The sequence below is a fragment of the Phascolarctos cinereus genome, unplaced genomic scaffold (assembly GCF_003287225.1).
Source record: "Phascolarctos cinereus isolate Bilbo 61053 unplaced genomic scaffold, phaCin_HiC Scaffold_2;HRSCAF=192, whole genome shotgun sequence".
NCBI classification, from domain to species: Eukaryota; Metazoa; Chordata; class Mammalia; order Diprotodontia; family Phascolarctidae; genus Phascolarctos; species Phascolarctos cinereus.
In genome coordinates, this window is record NW_027555625.1 from 141,588,454 (window position 1) to 141,609,303 (window position 20,850).

Consider the following 20,850-nt stretch of genomic DNA (forward strand, 5'->3'; position numbering starts at 1 on the left):
ATTAAGCACCTACTATGAGTTCAGCACCACATCAGGCAATTCATATGGCTACCACTCTGGTTTGAGACCCTATCACCTCTCCCCTGGATTAATGGGTTAATAATGGGTTTCTAACTAGCTTCCCTGCCTCCAGTCTCTCCCTGCTCCAATCCATTCTGCACACTACTGCCAATCAAGTCAAGAAACATGTATTAAGTGCCTATTGTATGCTAGCTACCATGCCAAAATAATCGTCCTAAGGCATAGGTCTGACCATGTCATGCCCCTGCTCAAAAACCTTCAGTAGCTCCCTGTTGCCTTGAGGATCAAGCACAAACTGCTTTTAATGTCATGTCCTCCATATTCTGGCTCTCAGCTACCTTTCCAGCGTTCTGGGTTCTTGCCAGACTGGACTAGCTGTTTCTGAAATCAGTGCGCTTGTTGTCTCATTCCATTCATGTAGGCTCTCTCCCATGCCTGGAATGCGTTCTCTCCTAATTTCTTAATCTACTTTTCATGATCGTCTTCTTTCAAGGCTCTGCTTAGTAGCTGCTCCCACATCTGGGAAGCCTTCTCTGATTTGCCAACTAAAATCGATCTCGCCTTCAGGTTTTCCTAGGCTAACTTGCCTGGATCTCTCTTTTGTCCCAGTTACTTCTTAACTATATTATCCTCATTGGTCTATATGATGAATCTCAGGGCCTATGTCCCTTTTATTGCAAGCTCTTTGAGTTCAGGGACTGTGTGATATTTCCCCCCTTTGTGCCCCAGTTAGAACGAAGACTCTTCCCAAAAACAGTGGAATGGCACACAATGGCCATGATCAGGTGCCGGACTCAGGGTCAACAAAGAATGGTCCTGGGAAAGGGATGTCATCAAAAAGATCCATGAATGGTAAAATTAGGGGTCCAGGCTCCTAGGAAAAGCAAGAGATCCCAGTGCAGGATTAATGGGAGCATGTGGACAAGAATCATATAAAGTAGTCAGACATGGTAGGCTCTGATCTGCATCCCGCCACTGGGGGACAGAGCACCCACATGAGACCTCATCATCAGTCCGTGGCAGGATCTCTGATACTAAGGGTCCCCAGTACATAGTAGATGCTTTATGTTTGTTTGATTTGAAATTGTTGAATGAGTGGAATGGTTAGTGAATGGGTGGTGAATGGACAATCTGCTTCTAGAAATCTTATCTCCTGGTTGATTCCAGTGGCTTCCCGACCTCATGAGTACTAGAGAATCGTCCAGTTCAGGTCCTCTCATTTTTACACATGGTGCCACCACTGTGAACTTTTTACTAATTGGAGGAAGATGACCCGGGCCACATGAAAGGGATAGGCAAAATATGCAAATGCCTTTGGCAAACTATTCCTGCATGCTCACTTTCCTCTGCTTGGTTAATATCTAGCCAAGTTCTTGGGCCTCCCAGAGGAGGCTGGGTGAGCTTTTCTGTGGAGGCTACCCCATAGTGGGTGACTGCTTGGATCTTCTCAGGGCTGCCCTTCTCAGAGGGACGCCAGTCTATGGGATCATAGAGCTGGGGCTGGAAGGGACCTCAGAGATAAGGTCCCAGCTCCTCATTTGGGGGTTAATTTTTACTGATATCTTCTGTTTTTCTATCACCTTCATTTCCAAGTATATAAACTCCTCCTTCCCCATTGCATCTTTTTTTTTTCTCCTTTTGACAGTCATTTCTTGTAGCAAAGAGTGAGAGAAAGTGAAATAGAGAGAGAGAGAGAGAGAGAGAGAGAGAGAGAGAGAGAGAGAGAGAGAGAGAAAGCAGTTCAACAAAGCTAACCATCATCAAATCAATGGAGTCTGACACTGCAGTATTCCACACCCATAATCTTCCATCTTTATGAGAAAGGAGAAGAGGTAGACTTTCTTTAGGGTGCAGCTTAATTATTTTATTTTAATTACATAGCATTGTTTAACCTTTTGTTGTTCTTTCCACTTATATATCATTTTTTCCTGCCAGCCCTCCCATTTTACAGATGAAGAAACAGACTCAGAGAAGTGAAGAAATGTGTTCAAAATCATACAGGTGGTGTTAGAGGTAGAATTTGAACCCGGGTCCTCTGACTTTCGAGCCAGTGGTCTTTCTACTTTACCATACTGCCCCTCTTATAATGGTGACACTGAGAATAGTAATTAGAAGTATCCATCTGGAAATATTTCTGGAGTGACCATTACAAATGACCACACAAGATACCGTTCTAGGAACTGTTTGGGAGACATGTTAGAAGAACAAGACAGGTTGGTTGCCTTCAAGGGGCATACACTTTTAGTCAGGGACATAAGGTAACAACAACAGGTGGTGTAAGGCATTGTACTTAGTACCTGGGAGCAAAGATGAAAGACTTCTACATAGGTGGTAAGAGTGAGCAAAAGCTTTGTGCTGAGGGATTTTGGATTAGAGTAGTGAGAGCTGGTGGGGTCAGGGCAGACTTCATGGAGGAGGCAGGACTCCAATGGAGCCTTGAAGGATTTAATGATGTGGAGAATTCTAATAAACACAAACAACACACGAAGGGGGTATTCTGGCCCATGAAGGGCTAAAGCTGGTGGGGGTTGGGAGGAGGTAGGGATTTGATCAGGTGTTAGAACTGTGTCGGGGTTTGCTTTTAAATAGAGCACAAAATTTGCTTTGAAGGAAACTGGCTGGAGGGGGAAGGGGAAGGAGGTGGGCAGGGTAGTAACTTCTAGAGGTGCCAGGGTCCCTGAGGGCTCCGGCGCTGTTCAGGCTGGCGAGGTCTGATCCCGCATGATCCCGGGATCCATCCTACAGGGCCGGGGAAATGGGGAGAAGCGCCTGACCAGCGCTGTCCCGACCCTGGGATGATTTAACAAATGCCTGGGTAAGGGGAGCTAATTAACAAATCTCCATTTAAATAAACAGCCAAAGAGGTGTTTGTAGCTCAGCCTTCGCGAATTGTGACAAGTTATTAGCCTTCGCAAGTTAAATGAAACAGAAGCATCCAGGAAAAGCCCCTAAATCCAATCTGCATAAAACAGATCCCTGCTGTGAAAATGACGGCAGCAAGAAACTGATTCACTCGGCGGGCGAGGCGCGGCCTCGGCTAGAACGCCAGGGCTCGCTTCTCCCGGTTGCATAAGCCTCTGGCACGACCAGGACGCCGGCATACAGGCAACCCGAGTGGGAGAGCGCTGGGCAGAGTCGGTCTGACGCCCCCAGGGGCCAGCCATCACCTGCAAGGTGAGATGGTGAAGAAGGCGAGGGCATTCTCGCCAGGGATGCCAGAGACTACACTCATCATCTGCTTTCCCTGGAGGGGAGGGGAAAAGGTTTCCAGTTCCTTTTTTTGGCCCCCAGATTTTTTTTTTTTGAGGTGGGAGGGCAGTGATGAAGGCCACGGACTGGAGAGATCCCCAGAACAGCTCCGGGGCCCTTTTCATCTCGCCCCACCTTTATTTGGTGTGGGCTCCCCCAAGGATGGGCCCCGGGTTTATTTATTTGCATTCTCTCCAAAGGGGGCAGGGATTGGAATATGAAGCCTGAGGCAGAACTTTCTGGGGTCCTGGTATTTTCTTTTGGAGACAATGGCCCAAAGGTCCCCAATTCACCACCATTAGCAAGAGCGCCCAGTGACCGTCTTGTCTCTGACTTTGCACAGACTGCCCTCGCCTGATGTCTTAATGCGCTGCCTTCTCACCTCCACATTTTAGAATTCAGTTTCCTTCAAGGGGAAGGTAGGTGGTGCACTGGAGAGAGCTCCGGTGCTGGAGTCAGCAAGACCTGAGTTCACATGTGATCTCAGACACTTACTAGCTGTGTGACCCTGAGCAAGTCACTTAACCCTGTTTGCCTCAGTTTCCTCATCTGTCAAATGAGCTGGAGAAGGAAATGGCAAACCGCTCCAATATCTTTGTCAAGACTCCCGGGCCCCCCAGGTCACTAAAAGTCCAACACGACTGAACAACGTTTTCTTTACGACTCAGCTCAAGTACCTCTGTCTCCATGAAACCTAGTGCCTCCCACTTCTTCTCACATTTATGTTGTGTCTATTTCCCATCTACCCATATATGTTTGCTTTCTCTCTTGGATAAAGTTACTCAAGAACAGGGGATGTTTCACTTCTACCTTTGTACCTCCAAAGCTAGGTACATAGGGTTGCTGTTTGATAAATGCTGTCTAGACCTGCTAGAGCTGCTGTCTAGGCTTCCTCCAAGGCTGCTCCCTTCCTGGAGCCCTGGAATCAGCACCAAACACAGCCAATAAGAGGCCAAGTTCTTGAGGTCTGGGAAGTTTGACAGAAACTCCTAGGAACCTCACAATAAAAAGGAGGCAGAGGCGCTCCTAAATGGGTGTACTGGTGTTCAACTGTTCTGAAGCATAAGGAACTGATGTCCACCCAACACATGGAGAAAAAACAAAGCAGTCCCCCTGAGTCTACCCATTCCCTTCCACTCCTGGAGGCTTATCAGGCCTTGAGCAATTCCAGGAGCTATGAATTTAGAAGTTCTGAAACAATCCAGCCTGGTGGAGCCTGGGTCTTGGATGAGACTTCTCTGCATCCTTCCCGGAGTAGGAGCCTTCCTTGATACAGAATGAAATCAACCATCCTTTTGGGATTGGGGCAACAAAATAATTTTACCAAGGGTTCAATGCATGGTCATTTATTGATTCCTCTCAAAGCTGTCCTTGCCAGGCCAAAGGCTCTCCTGACATCTCTTTAAATAAAAAAAAAAGTACAACAGATAATGAAGATTGCATGTGAAAATACAAATTTGTTTTGTAAGCTTACTTTTCCTTTTAAGCATATAATAAATTCAACAAGCTACTTTCAAAGTTGTCCTGTTTCCTTCTAAACTTTCTTTTGTTTGCTTCCCTGCATTGAAAAAATACTTAATGACCCTAATTTTCTTTTTCTTTTTAGGCATTTGGGGTTAAGTGATTTGCCCAGGGTCACACAGCTAGTAGGTGTCTAGTGTTTGGTCTGAGGTTGGATTTGAACTCAAGTCCTTCTGACCTCAGGGCCAGTGCTCTATCCACCTGGCTGCCCTTGTGTTTTGTTTTGTTTTTGACAATACTATTTCCAGCTCCCCTTTCTCTCCAACTGCCTCCATTAAAACAAAACAAAACAAAACAAAATTCTTACAACAAATATCCAGTCAAGTAAAACAAATTTACACACTGACTATGTCAGAAGATAATAAGTCTTACTCTGCACCTTGACACCACCATCTCGCTGTCCGAGTTGGGCAGTGTGGAGTGGTAGTTCATCATTTCATTGATCAAATTTCTTAGGTCTTTCAAAGTTGTTTTTCTTTACAATATTATTGTATAAATACATTTCCTGGTGATGCTCACTTCACTTTGCATCAGTTCATACAAGTTTGGTTTCCTTGAAACTTTCTCTTTTGTAATTTCTTGTGGTGACATAATATTCCAGTACATTCACATACCGTAACTCATTCAGCCTTTCCCCAATTGATGGATAACCCCTTAATTTCCAGTTCTTTGCTACAGCAAAAAGAATTGTTATAAATATTTTTGTGCACATGAGTCTTTTCTTTAGAGTACAGACCTAGTGGTGGTAATGCTGGGTCAAAAGGTATGCATACTATAGTGGTATTTTTAGGATAGATCCAAATTGCTTTCCAGAAAGATGGGACAAATTCACAGCTCTGCTGAGAATGCATTAATTAATGTGTCTCTTCTTACAGCCCCTTTAACGATTGTCAGCATTCCTCTAATTATTAGTGATTTGAACCATTTTTTCCCCCACAAAGCTGTTGATAGCTTGAATTTCTTCCTTTGAGAACTGCCTATTCACATCCTTTTACTATTTATCTATTGAGGTAGGGTTTTTGTTTTTGTATATTTGAATCAGTTACTTACATATCTTGGATCTCAGGTTTTTATCAGAGAAACTTGAAACAAATAGTTCCCCCACCCCACGCCCACCCAGTTAACTGTTTCCTTTCTAATTTGAACTTTCTTAATTTTGTTTATGCAGAAACTTTTCAATTTTATGTAATCAAAAATGTCCATTTTATCTTCTGTGTTTCTCTCTTTTCCTTCTTTGCTCATGAAATCTTTTCTAATCCACAGTACTGTCATTTTCATAGGTATTTCTTTCCTTGTTCTTTTAATCTGTCTACAATATGACCTTTTATATCTAAATCAGTATCTATTTGGAACTTATCTTGGTAGATGGTGTGAAGTCTTAGTCTAAACCTATTTCCTGCCAGATTACTTTCCAGTTTTCTTAGTGGTTTTTATAGTGAGCCCTTTCTTCAATAGCTAGGGTCTTTGGATTTGTCAAACACTAAGCAGGTATGTTTATTTATTTTTTTGAATGTTGCATACCTAATCTTTCTACTGATCAACTTTTCTAATGTTTTAATGGTATCGAATTAGATGATTACTGCTTTGTAGCACAGTTTGGGATGTGGTACTGCTAGGCCACTTTCTTTCCCATTCCCCCTGCCCCCCCCCCCACATTAATTCCCATAAGGTTCTTGATCTTTTGTTTCTCCAGATGAATTTTATTACTTTTCCTAAATCTGAAAAGTTATCCATTGATACTTAAATTGGTATGACACAGAAAAAGTAAACTAACCTAAGTAGTATTATTGTGTTATTAGGTTGGCTTGGTCTAACCATGGACAATTTATTATTTAGATCAGTCTTAATGTGTGTAATGAAATTTTTTTGGGAGGCAATCAGGGTTAAGTGACTTGCCCAGGTCTTACAGCTAAGTAAGTGTCTGAGGCTGGATTTGAACTCAAGTCTTCCTGACCCCAGGGCTAGTGCTCTATCCACTGTGCAACCTACCTGCCCCCGTAATGAATGTTTTATAGCTGGGTTAACATAATTTCTATGTGTTTTGGTAAGTATGCTTTCAAATACTTTGCACATTTTATAGTTAATTCGAATTGAATTTCTCTTTCTATCTTTTCCTATTGGGTTTTGTTGGTAGTATACAGGAAAGCTGATGAATTAGATGAGTTTATTTTATATTCAGCTAATATTCTGGTTATTAATTTTTTCAATTAATTTTAGTTGGATCTGCAAAAAGCAATAGATTTGTTTCTTCTTATGCTTAATCCTTTAATTTCTTTTTTCTCATATTACGATACTAGCATTCCTGTCACTAAATAGCAGATATCCTTGTTTTGCTACTGTTCATGTTGGAAAAAACATTAGCACTTTTCTGTTGTACGTATGATTGGCTCTTGGTTTTAGATAAATATTAATTACCATATTAAATAAATGTCCATTTGTTTCTATGCTTTTTAGCATTTTTATAAATAGAAATGGTTGTATTTTGTCAAAAGCATTTTAGCGTCAACTAATATAATCATATGATTATTATTATAAATATAATTTATGATATTGTGTTTCCTTACATTGAACTAATCCTGAATTTCTAGTATAAATTCAACAAGTTTATAGTTCATAATTTGAAAAAAATTTTGTTGTAGCCTATGTGCTAATATTTTTATTTAAAATTTTTTTTGCACTGATATTCTTTAGAGATAATGATCTATAGTTTTCTTTCTCTGCTTTGTCTTACCCTGGTTTAGGTATCAACACCATATGTGTATTATAGAAAAAGTTTGGTAGGATCTCTTCTTTTTTTGGGGGGTAAACATTTTATGTAATATTGTAACTGTTCTTTGAATATTTGATAAAATTCACTTGTAAAACCATCTGGTCTAGGTTTTTTTTCCCCTTTGAGAGTTCATTTATAGCTTGTTTCATTTCTTTTTCTGAAATTCAATTATTTTAAATTTCTCTGTTTCTCATTCTGTTATTCTGGGTATTTTTTTATTTTTGTAACTATTTCTCTACTTCATCCAAGTTATCCATCTTGTTGACATATTTGGGCAAAATAATTTCTAATAATTTCCTTTATTTTATCTTAATTTGTTATAAATACTCCTTTTTTTGATGCTGGCAATTTTGTTTTTTTTTTGTCTCTCTTTAAAAATCAGATTAGCTAGTTTGAAAAAACTAGCCTGTAGTTTTATGTATCAATTCAATGATGCTTTTGCTTTTAAACTCTTATTTGATTTTCAAAGTTTCTATTTTGGTGTATAGTTGAGGTGTTTTCATATGTAGTTTTTTTCTTTTATCTGAATGCCCAATTCATTGATTTCCAATTTACTAGAAATTTTCCTCTGAGTATTTCTTTGGTTTCATTCCAAAATTTTTGGCATATTGTCTTATAGCTATCATTTTCTTTGATGAAATTATCTCTCATTTCTATAAATTGTTCTTTCACCCATAGATTTAAAAAAAAAAGAATTTTAATGCTTTCTTTAAAGGCTCTGTATTGAATGTAATTTTTATTGTGTGTGGTTAGAAAATTTTTGTTTACTATATATGCTTTTCTGCATTTATGAGGTTTTAATGTCTTAATACATGGTTAATTTTTGTAAATGTGCTATCAAAGCTGAGTGATATGTATATTCCTTTATATTCCCATTCATTAATTACCAGAGATCTATTATAACTAACTTTTCTGATGTTTAGATTCTTAACTTTCTTGTTTATCATTTTGTTAGACTGTATAAGCCTGTAAGAGCTACATTGAAGTCCCCAATTATTATATTTTAATTGTCTATTTCTCCCTCTAAATTGATTAGATTTTCCTTTATGTGTTAGATATTTTGTCATTTGCTGAATATATTAAGTATTTATATTAATTCATTGCCTATGGTGCTTTTAGGAACTATGTAGCCTGCTTGTTTATCTTTTTTTTTTTAATCACATTTTTAACCATTCTCTTGCCTGAGATCATGGTTGCTGCCATTGCCCTTTTGAGTTCACTTTAAGTATAATAAATTTTGCTTCACTCCTTATTTTAACTCCATGTAAATGTTTATGTTTCTAGTATGTTTTTATAAACATATTATCATATTCTGCTTTACAACTTATTTTGCTATTCCCTTCCATTTTATGGGTGAATTCATAATTATTTATTATTAGTGTTATTTATCATATTCATGATTATTGTTGATTCTGTATTGCTCTTCATCCTATCCTCTTGTAATTTTTCTTCTTCTTACTCCCTTTCCTCTCTTTACAAAGGAGGTAATGATAGAGGAAAAGCCATCCTTTTTGCCCCCTCAGCCAGTCCCTGATCACAGACTTTTGCCCTTTATTTCTTTCCTTTTAAGCACCACCCTCACCCCCCAGAATGTACCCTTCATGGTTGTAGTTTACATTTTGCTTATGACTAATCTCTCCCTTATTCTACCCTTTCTCTCTATTACCACCTTCATCCCTGTTGAATTAAATGTTTTTTATACCAATGTGTGTGTGTGTGTGTGTGTGTTTTCCACCCTCCCTTTTCTGGTTCATATGAAAGTAAGGTCCATGTAATATCCACTTTCCCAACTGTCTCCTCCATGTTTCTTTTTCATGCACCCTATGTATATGAAATAGTAAGCTCCATGTCCTTCCTCATTTTTTATTCTCTTCTGTATTTCTTTCCCCTTTCTTTTTTCTTTTTCCAGTTAAGGTAATCATAATAGAACAAAACTACATCCAGGCCCTCTTGAAAACATTATGGTTCTAAGGAGCCCTTGTTTCTTCTCCCCCATTAAGAAGTAAATAGTTCTTCATTGCACAGCACCTTTCAACTGCTATATTAAATTGTCTAGATTTCTCTCAGTTCCCATGTTTGCATTTCAGAGATTCTATTCAGCTCTGTTTTTTTTTTTTTATCAGCAGTACTTAGAAGTCATTCATTTCATTAAAGATCTACTTTTTCGCTTGTAGGGTTATACTTGATTTTATTGGGTAAGTTGTTCCTGATTGTAAGCTTTTAATTTTTATCATTTATAATGTACCGATTCTAAGACTTCTTGTCTTTTATTGTGGTGGCTGTCAAATCTTGTAGGATCTTGACTGTACTTCTTCAGTGTTCAAACTCTTTCTTTATGGCTAGCATGTTTTCTTTAACCTAAAAACTCTAGGTATCGCCTTTGATGTTTCTTGGACTTTTCACTTCAATGTTTCTTTTAGGAGATGACTTGTGAATCCTTTCTATTTTTGCTTTGCCCTCTGCTTCTAATAGTTCTGGGCAGTTTTAATTCATGATTTCTTGAAATATTATATCTAAGGTTTGTTTGGTTTTTTTTGGTTTTTCAGGTAATCTGCTGATTCTTAGATCATCTCAACATATTTCTGAGGTCAGTTGTTTTTGATAGGAGATAGCATATATTTTCTTCTTTTTTTTCAGTTTTTAAATTTTATTCTTGTATTTCTTGTTTTTTCAGAGTCATTGATGTCTGTTTGGTCCATTCTAATTTTCACAGAGTCCTAAAAATTTGGGTAAGATTTTAGAGCTCACATACAAAGCAGTTTATTCTTCTTTCAATTCTGTTCTCTAAAGTTCATTCACAATATCCTTTTTTATCTCTTGTTTTGTCTTTTCCAGGAATTCTAATAGACCTTGTGGCCAAGCTGTACCTTTATCTGAATCTTTGCTCATAGTCATTGTGAAATTACTCTCTTCTTCTAGGCTTGTGTCCTATCCCTGGATCCATAAATTTCTTTATAAATTGTATCTTCTTTTTATTTATATTTCCAGCCTTACTTCCCAATTGGATTTTTTTTTTAACTGGAGCCAGGCTTTGACTACTCTTGCACAGTTGAGTAGGATGGTAGGGCCCCTGGTTGATCCCAGTCTGTGTGGCTTGGGTCCTGCTGCTGACCCTGCATTCTGTGGTGTCTTCCACGTAGAAAGTGCTGGCAGGTCCCAGGCTTGCTTGGATCCTCTAGGTCCAGAGTGCCGAGCTCTTTGAGGCTCTCAGGGATTGTCCATGTCAGTTTGCTTCAAGCTGTCAGAGTTCTTAGAGCATGCAAATGGACTGCTGCTCTTTTGGTAGGAGCTTTGCCAGCTCCCCCCCTACAACCAAGCCTGGATCTCTGCAGATAATTTACCGCCCTGGGACTTCCTCAGTGGAGCACTCCAGTCTTTCCCTAAGGCATGGCCACTCTGGGCTTTGCTGCCGGTTGCATCCAAGGCTGTTGGAACTGGAAGGCCTCCAGGTGCTAAGTGTGTCTTTCCTAAGATCCTCTGGCTGGGGAACCTCCTTAGTGCCTGCAGGCTTTCGGATGTCCACTTTTGCCAAGCTGGGCTGGATGGAGAATCATTTGAGGAAGAAACTGAGAGGTGTTGTATCCTTTACTACATGAAAGGGATGTGATCTGTGCATATAAAACATAATCTACCTTAATGACTCCTGACCTTTTTGAGAAAGATCTGTGAAAATTGCAGTCTGTGAGACACAGAACCTTAGGAGGCACCTGAAGGAAATGCTAGTCAATAGTATTACAAAGAAGTCTCATAGTCCCCCAGCCTCATTCATGGGAAGTACGGAAGAAGGTCCTGATGTGTGCAGGCTACAGAACTTTAAGCAGATAAGCAGTATCTTATGCCATAACAATGTACACGCCTTAAAGGTGGGCACTGTCTTGCTTGCTTGTGCATCCCCAGCACTTACCATGGGGCCTGGAACATAACATGCACTGAATAAAGGCTCTGTCTGTCTGTCTATTTATCTAAGATTCCCTGTCTGTTAACCCTGTCAGTGGTTTTCATCATCAAACTCGTGTGGTGGGTATATATCAGGCCCACATGGCAGAAGAAAATAAGGGGGAAAAAAGGTTGCCACATACCAGTGGGAGCATAGGCCTGAAGGGATTTCTGAGAGCCCTGGCACTTTTCCACAGCTCGTGGAAAAAAGTAGTTGGTGACATAGACTAGTTAGAAGCATGTGGATGATCTCATTTTATTTGGAAAGGCATTGGAAGTGCATGGGGAAAAGCTTCTAAAGGCTTCAGATTGGTTAGAAACCACTGGTCTGAAAATGCCAACTGACAAACGTCAGTTCTGGAGAGCCTCTGTCAAGAACATGGTTCCCACAGCATCCTGGCAGGGAGTAAGCACCAGCCTGAGAAGATGGACACTCTTGTCACCTGGCCGAGAGAGAAAGGCCTGCCTAGGATCTGGTGACTGATCACTGAGCCCCTGAAGGTCATCTGTCCTGAACCTAGAGCATTAGCACCAGGGCCACTTTTGGAGATGATGTCTATAGTAATACTGCTTATCTCTAGAATACAACAGGAAGATGATAAACAATGTCTTGACAGTGACAAACCATTTCACCTGATGTTCATGGGGCCTACCCAGCCGAGAACCAGATAGTTGTTGATAGTCAAGGAAAAAACAGAGTTTCATTGCCAGGACTTGTTCTGCTCAGCTTTGAGATTTTGTGAGTAGATTAATAAGAATCATAGCTAGCATTAAATGTCCCTTTGAGGTTTGCAAAGCACTTTCTGAATATTATCATGTTTGATCACAGCAGCCCTGGGAGGTGGGTGCTATTGTTACCCCCATTTTACAGTTGAGGAAACTGAGGCAGAGGAGAAGTGATTTGCCCAGCTGTGAAGGCAAGATTTGAATTCAGATCTTCCTGACTCCAGGTCCACAACTCTATCCACTGTGCTACCTGCTGCCTGGTTAATAATAAGTTTTGTTGTTGTTCATTTGTTTCAGTTGTGTTCAACTCTTCATGACTCCATTTGGGGTTTTCTTGGTAAAGATACTGGAGTGGTTTGAGGAAACTGAGGCAAACAGAGTTAAGTGACTTGTTCAAGGTCACACAGCTAGTAAGTAAGTAAGGCCACATTTGAACTCAGGTCTTCCTGACTCCAGGCCTAGCACTCTACCAACTGAACCACTTAGCTGCCTAATGATAATAATAATAATAACTAAAAATATATGGCCCTTTAAGATTTGCAAAAAGGGCTTACAGTAAGTTTTTTCTTTTGATCTGCATAACAACCTTGGGAGGTGGATGCTATTATTGTCCCAATTGTGTTGATTAGGAAATTGAGGCAGTTAGAGGATAAGTTATTTGCCCAGGGTTACATAGTTATTAACTGCCTTAGGCAGGATTTAAACTCAGCTCTTCCTAACTCGAGGTCTTGCATCCTATCCAGTGTGCTGCAGAAAATGTGTTAGCCATGGCTGAAATTCTCAGAAAGAAGCAAAGCAAGAGTATTTTAACTGATTTTTAATATGCTGGGAACCCTGGGTCCTGGACAGGAGACTCAGTGAATTTGGGGACTTTCTAGTTCACATATGTCATGCCATCAAGAATGATGCCAAAGGCTTTACTCCCTACCTGATGAGGTTTGAATGAAAGCCACATTTACCTATTTTTTTTTAATGCTTTATTTTTTGTTTTTGTTTTGGTTTCCCCCCCCCCACAATCTTATCCTGCTATGATCCTACCTTCTCCTGCAATGAACCCTCACTTGCACCAAACAGATCAATTTAAGTAGCAAAACTGACATTTGACAGCATGTGGAAATTTCCACCCATGTAACCCCTATCCCTATCTCTTTATTGTCCTCTATGGCCAAGATGGGTTATTACAATTAGTCTGAGTTTGACTGACCATCAAAGAATCATAAATCTAAAGCCAAAAGGGACCTCAGAGGTCATCTAATTCAACTCTTTCATTTTGTAGATGAGGAAGCTAAGGCCCAGAAAAGTTATATGACTTGCTCAGGGTCACATGGTAAATGTCAGAGGTAGGATTTGAACTCAGGTCCTCTGACTCCAGACCCAGTCTGCTTTTCACTATATTTCATATACAGTATTGTAGTAGTTGTGCATATCCTTCTGTTTACATATAGTTTATTCTGCATTAGTTCATTAGTCTGTTCATTGTTTTTCATATGCTTTTTGTTGTTCAGTCATTTCATGCCTGACTCTTCGTGACCCCATTTGGGATTTTCTTGGTAAAGATACTGGGGTGGTTTGCCATTTCTTTCTCCAGTTCATTTTACAAATGAGGAAACTGAGGCAAACAGAGTTAAGTGACTTCACACAGCTAGTGTGTCTGAGGCTGGATTTGAACTCAGGAAGGTGAATCTTCCTGATTCCCAGCCCAGTACTCTATGCACCATGGTGCCACCTAGCTGCCCTCTTTCATATACTACTGTTTAGCTATTCTCCAACCAATGGAGCAACCATTGTTTCCAGGTTTTTGTTACCATAAAAAGTGCTGCTGTGAATATTTTGGTATAGATCATACTTGTCTATTAATCTGTGCTTTGGAGTCCTCAAAGGTAGAGAAAACAAAAATCAGCACATCTCTCAGCTGAGAAATCAACTATCTAGCTATGGCTTTAGCTCAGAAGGCCTCATACTGAAACTAGCCATGGGATAATGCTCAAGCATGCGATCCAGCCAAGATTTAGTCATGTATTTCTACAAAATCATGCTGTTGATGGAAGTCATAATACGGGGATCCTCTCCATACCAAGTAGTGAGTCTTCCCCTCTACAAAATGGCCCTAGAGAATGGTCATGAGTTAGTATAGTAGAGCCACAAAAACTATTGATGACCATAGGGAATTTATTTGAACAGGAGCCATGGAGAGTTAGGGAAGTGGTCTCAAATGAAGGCCTATCCATCAACCATAAATAATAAGCTGGCTTTAGTTAATAGCCCATAGAGAGAGGTTTGAGGTCACAATTCAAATGATAACGGAACAGCATGTTGTTATTCTGTGAAGAGTCAGGGAATCCTGCCATGACTGTTCTAGACTGAGGGGAACCTCTGCCTAGAAACAGGATAGGGATGAGATGGGAAAACGGAATCCAGAGGCTACCCTTTCCCTATTTTCCCAGTTGTGAGTGCCCTAAGGGAATGGATGCAACCCATAGTACCTACCTCTTTAGGGAAGGAGACATAAATTGTTCCTTTCTGCCTTCTACAAGCTTAAGATTGAATTGGCAGACCAGCAGTCATGAGGATGCCAAGGAGGCAGAATGGATATTAGGTTACTGTACAAGTGATTGGATTAGGTGGTCAGTGACCAGATTGGCACATGATGCCCCAGGGCTAAGTAGGACAGATAAGAAGAACAAGGGTCACAGAGAGTCGGACGTGGCTTAACAAAAACAGCATGAATAGGTGATGTTATTGATTTACACGTGACATGTATTTGATCTAAGTATGCAATTTTGTTATAAGTACTAGCTATTATGTTTATGTCTGTGACATGTTTGGTCTATTGCATAAAGCTCTAATGTATTTATTAAATACTATGCACCTTCACTTGGCCTACCTATTTGGGAAAATTGCCCATAACTACATTATATTCTAGTTGATGAATGTTTATAATAAGTGCCTGTGGATGACCCTACGTACCTAGTATGATTTGCAGGGACTACAAATATTTTTCCCCTAAGGGGAAGGGATAAGAGGGATAATAGGGGTATAATAGGGACAATAATAATTGTCCATAATGGGGCTTTCCATTTGATGTCAATTACCCATAAGCACTAAAGAAAGGAGACTTCTTTTCATTGGGAAAGGTCCAGGGTGCCAGAATCCAGAGAGGCTAGTGATAGGATGAAGCATTGCATGAAGAGTTGCAGGCTTGGAGAGAAGATGGGGAGCCTCATGGGAAGGGAATTCTGGGGGTTGTTGTGAGTCTCTGTGGGCAGAGAGCTAGATCATGGGCAAAGGCATTCTTAGCCCCATATTACATAACTGTATACAGACATTTATGAGGCACTTGCTGTGTGCAGAGCAAGTAACTGAGGGAAACACAAAGTTGACATTAAGACACAATCTCTATCCTCAAGGTGCTTATGGCTTATGGGGGGATAAAATATCATGACAGATAGCTATACAACATGATAAACAATTGAAAGTTAGCAAAGAGAAGTTGACTTTTAGACAATAAAGACAGGACTCCTCCATACCAGTCTCCCTCTGAGGCTCCCTGACACGAAGACAACACCTTTGTGAGCTGACCTATAGTGTGGCAATCATCTGATCATGGTCAGGTAGGAGCTGGACAAAATTACTTCTGGGTCTCTTTCCAACTCTGAGATTTGAAGTTCTGTATCTTCCTGTTGTCCCAAATGTTGTACAAGACCATGATGCCATGCTGTCCTAGTTGTCAAGTCACCCCTGATGTCACATTGCATCTACATCACTTTTTTCTTAATTTCCTTTAAAAAAAATTTTTTTTGGAGGCAGTCTGGGTTAAGAGACTTGTCCAGGGTCACACAGCTGGTAGGTGTCTGAGGTTGGATTTGAATGCAGGTCTTCCTGACTCCAGGGCCAGTGTTCTATCCACTGTACCATCCAGCCGCCCTTGTGTCACTTTTTCAAAGCAAGACAGAGATGTACCAGGTCTGCCCACCAAGAAGAGGAAATTCATAGCTAATTCACCCCCTTCTGTCTTCTGCACCCAAGAATTGGGAAGTGAAGAAACTGGAAGACTCTCTCATCTCTGAAGGGCCAAGGACATGGGTGGCACCTACAACTTCTGGGCTAAGGGCTGAGAGCAGAGGTATAAACGCAAATTCTGAGTTAAATTTTGCAAAGGGGTTCCATTGCCCCATACTTCCTGTGCATAGTGGAGAGATCTCGTCCTGTGAGCCCCGAAAGACTGCCCAGTTATCTTGGGTTCATCCTGCAATGGTATGAGTTTAGAGAAAAAAAAGATAGTAGAAGGGGCAGGAAAGGGACATTATAATTGAAGGACTGTCCTGTAGAAGGAAGATTAGAGTTATTTTTTCTTAGCCGCAGAGAATAGAACTAGAATAATGGGTGGAGATTATAAACAGGCAAATTTAGGCCTGTGTTAAGAAAAAAGTTCTTGACAGTGAGAGCCTGCCGAAGATGAAATGGGTTGCTTGAAGGGTGGTGATGGTGGTAATCTTAGAATAATGGGTGGAGATTATAAACAGGCAAATTTAGGCCTGTGTTAAGAAAAAAGTTCTTGACAGTGAGAGCCTGCCGAAGATGAAATGGGTTGCTTGAAGGGTGGTGATGGTGGTAATCTTCAAACAGAGGCCAGATAACCCCTTGCTTGGGAGGCCATAGCTACAGAGTAGAGGGGATGGGCCCTGGAGGCCCCTTTCTCTTCTGTTATTCTGAGTAGGGAAGACCTGGGCCTGGCCCTGCATGTGGGGAAGGGGTCTGGACCAGCAGGCTGTCCTGGGGCTGAAGCCCTTCTTTCTCCTGGGTCCTGGGATATGAGGAGTCACCTTGGAGCCCAGGCACAGGGCCCATTAACCATTGGCTGTCACTGCCACACAGCCCTCCCACCTTCCCACAGAATGAGCAGCTTTCCTTGTGTGGGTCTGTGGGAAGGCAGCACTTTGGGCTAATGGGGCCTGCGAAATTACCCAGATAACTGCTCTAGTTTTCTGGGGCTCTGGCCAATCACAAGGGTTACCGGTTGTTCTCCCCTACTCCAGTAAAAAAAAAAAAGTTACTGCTGTCCTATTATTCCGTCATCTTAAGCCCTGGGTGAGCTTTGTAGCTCACAGTCACTCCCCCTTCCCAATGCCTCCAACTGAAGACTATATTTAAGGGTAATATAAACAGTTTGATCTTTACAGCTCCCTGGATATATAATATCTATACATAGTTTCTGAATTTTTATTTGAAAAACAATAGCTCCAAAGTCCCCCCTTTTTTATATATTTGCCACCACGCTGACAGTAACAACAATTAGACCCCATCTGTTTGCTCAGAAAGGAGTAATTGCTGGCAGCAGTACCTTCCTCCAGAAGCCTGTGCTGTGTACTTAGTGTGGGGAAGCCATACTTCCTTCAAAGAAGCCCAGAGCAGGCCCCAGAGAAGGCTCTTTTGTTTCCTGCTATTCCGCCTGTGTAGGTCAGGCTTCCTGCCCAAAGAGCAACCTCTCTCTGCTGGCTGAGGACTCCCTGGCACCAAAGAGGATCTTAAGACATCTGGCACTTAAGGGAGCCCCTGGGCCAGCTACTCCACGTCTTTTTCCTTCTCTCTTGTTGCTGAGTTGTTTTTCGGTTGTGTCTAATACTTTGTGACCCCTTTTGGGGTCTTCATGGCAAAAATCCTGGAATGATTTGCCATTTCCTTCTCCAGCTTATTTTTTACAGATGAGGAAACTGAGGCAAACAGGGTTAAATGAGTTGCCCAGGGTCACACAGCTAATAAATGTCTGAGGCTGGATTTGAACTCTGGGAGTTGGGTCTTCCTGACACCAGACCCAGCACTCTATGCACTGTGGTGCCACCTAGCGGTCCTATTCTCTAATAACCCCAATTAGTAGCCATCCAGTCTCTCCTTAAAGTGTATAGATAAGACAGGCATGGTTCCTGCCCCCATGGAGTTTACAGTCTAGAAGCAGAAATAAAACCAACACATTGATAACCATAGTACCTAATAGAGAGAGGTACAAACAGACTGCTATGGGACACGGAAGCACGAACTCTATACTAAGAGGAAAAAAAAATCTATTTTGGTAAAACCACAACTGAAGGTGTTACACACACCCTGCCTTTGAACATACAGCCAGTAGGAGGCAACAGGATGGGAACATTTGGCACCCCATCCAGGCTAGAGAACAACTACATCCGTGTGTGTGTGTGTGTGTGTGTGTGTGTGTGTATCTAGCATATATATAGCACTTTATAAATAGTATCTCATTTGGTCCTCACAACAATGCTGGGCGGTAGATGCTATTATTATCCCCATTTTACAGATGAGGAAACTGAGGCAGACAAAGATTAAGTGACTTGCCCAAGGTCACACAGCCGGCAAGCATCTAAAGAAGGATTTTAATTCGGGTCTTCCTGACTCCAAGTCCGATTCTCTACCCACTGCACCACCTAGCTGCCTCTATGTATAAGCAGAATAAATACAAAATAAATACAATGTTGTTTTGGGAGAGGGGACATTAGCCACTGAAGGGAGGGGCGGGGGACCAGGGAAGGTTTCTTACGGAAGGTGATAGTGTGAGCCGAGTCCTGAAGGAAACAAGGAATTGTTAAGAGGCAGAGATGAGGAGACAGAGTGTTCAAGACACAAACAGAGAGACAAGGAAGGGGTGCCCTGTGTGAGGAGCAGCAAGGCCAACTTGGCTGCATGGTGGAATGGAGGAATAGGAATCCCACATAATGAGGCTAGGAAGATCAGGACCTGGTCACAAAGGTCTCTAATTGCCAAGACAAGTTTCTGTTTTATCCTAAAGGCAATCAGCAGCTATTAGTGTTTATTAAATATGGTACCGACACAGTCAGATCTGTACTTAAGGAATATCGTGGGTGCAGCTAGGTGACGTAGTGGATAGAGCACCGGCCCTGGAGTCAGGAGGACCCGAGTTCAAATCTGGCTTCAGACACTTACTAGCTGTGTGACTCTGGGCAAGTCACTTAACCCCGAATGCCTCCCCCCAAAAAGGAATGTCACGTGTTTTGGCCATTAAGTGGAGGATGGATTGGAGTAGGGAGAGGCTGGAGGAAGGGAGACGGAGGAGGAGGAGGCTTTTGCCTAGTTCAGGCATTAAGGGGGTGGCCATATGAGTAGCAAGGAGGGGTTAGACATGGGAGATGTTGTGGAGCTGGACGTGACAAGATCTGGTTGGTGACTAGGCACGCACAGGGACAAAGCAGAGTCGGGAAAGAGAGCAGAGAACACAAGAGAGAAAAGGGTAGGGTCAAAGCAAAGACCAAGGCTTGGACAGGAGCAGGAAGGAATGAGGGATGAGGGAAAGTAGGCAGTAAATCCAAGGAGCCCTGGTGAGGCTGTGTGATGTAGTGGAAAGGCACTGTATTGGGAGTTAGGGGAACTGAGTTCAAATCCTGCCTTTCTAATTTACTGCTTTACTTCAAGATCGAGTTCAGATGCTGCCTCCAGGACCCTAAGGGCCTTCCTGGTCCCCCAAAATAATTCACTTAACTTCTGTTTGCCTCAGTTTATATTTTAATTACATTATATATATACCTAATTATACAGTTTCATTACATTTTCTTTCTGCATACTGACACACACTGGCTGCATGACCCTGGGCAAGTCACTTAACCTCTCAGTCTCCTAGGCACCTCTCTAAGTTGAAGAGAAAGGACTGACCGGTACTGATACAGGGAGTTTCCTTATCTAAGAATTCCCTCTATCAGTTAAGTTACAAGTCCAGGTCTGCGCAGGGTACTTTGCATTTATTTTTCTGTGTAAACATAGCTTTCTGGGAGAATGATAAGCTTGTGCAGGGCAGAGTCCCACTCACTTTGGCCTTGGAATCCCTAATGCCTAGCAGGGCACCTTACACGCATGTTTATTGAATTGAATCAAACTGAGCTGGTCCGTTTTTGGATAAGGCTCCAGCATTGTAGGAGGAGGGGACAGAGGAAGATGAAATCAGCAAGGTCGGGTAGTGACAAGTCCACATCTGAGCCGAGAACCAGATTGGAGAGTGTTGGAACAGACACAAAGTAGACCCAACTCAGAGAGAGGACCCTGGCTGGCCTCGGTCAACTCTGGGCCAGCCCCCAAAAGAGAATTTCTTTGAAGCAGTGTCTGTTTCTTGGAGAAAAGGAAGGACACAGGCCCTGCTAGTCAAGATCATACAATCCCCTCCCACCCCTGCCAGATCCTGAATGCAAATATACAGATACACATGCTCTTACATGTACACACACGTGGCACATGCGTGTGGAAGCATGTAGATGCATTGCGTCTGAAGCACACACAGAATGAGAGTATTCCAAAGCCATAGTAGCCCCACCCTCCCTTTCTCCTCTCCCCCCCAAACCTCCGCTCTCGCTTCTACCCTATATGTGCAATCTTGTGAAAACTCCACCACTCTTAAGGTTAATAAGGCTCATTTGCTTAAGATAGCACCTGTTTCTATGGTGACTCCTGCCACCCAGAATCTGTTCATCAACTGAGACAAGAAAACACCAACCCCATCCCCCTAGGGAAAGCTAGTTCTCAGCTAAGTGCTCGACAGGCCAGCCGCTGTAGGAGCCCTGAGCCCCTGCCCTCCCACTCTGGGGATGCCCCCTCCTTCCCACCCAGAAACAAGT

The 20,850-nt window shown here is 41.8% G+C and overlaps 1 protein-coding gene and 1 long non-coding RNA gene across 8 annotated transcripts in view; one reads left to right on the plus strand and one right to left on the minus strand.

The window, feature by feature from the left end:
- The window catches only part of LOC144455812 (uncharacterized), a 92,150-nt gene extending 80,628 nt beyond the window's left edge, over positions 1 to 11,522 (plus strand). For both annotated transcript variants that reach the window (XR_013484605.1, XR_013484604.1), the window contains 3 exons: positions 10,108 to 10,148; positions 10,236 to 10,290; positions 10,397 to 11,522. This is a non-coding gene — a long non-coding RNA (uncharacterized LOC144455812). The remainder of the gene's footprint in view (positions 1 to 10,107; positions 10,149 to 10,235; positions 10,291 to 10,396) is intronic.
- The window catches only part of PEBP4 (phosphatidylethanolamine binding protein 4), a 264,107-nt gene that overhangs the window by 92,906 nt on the left and 150,351 nt on the right, over positions 1 to 20,850 (minus strand). The gene's annotated exons all lie outside the window — the stretch shown is intronic.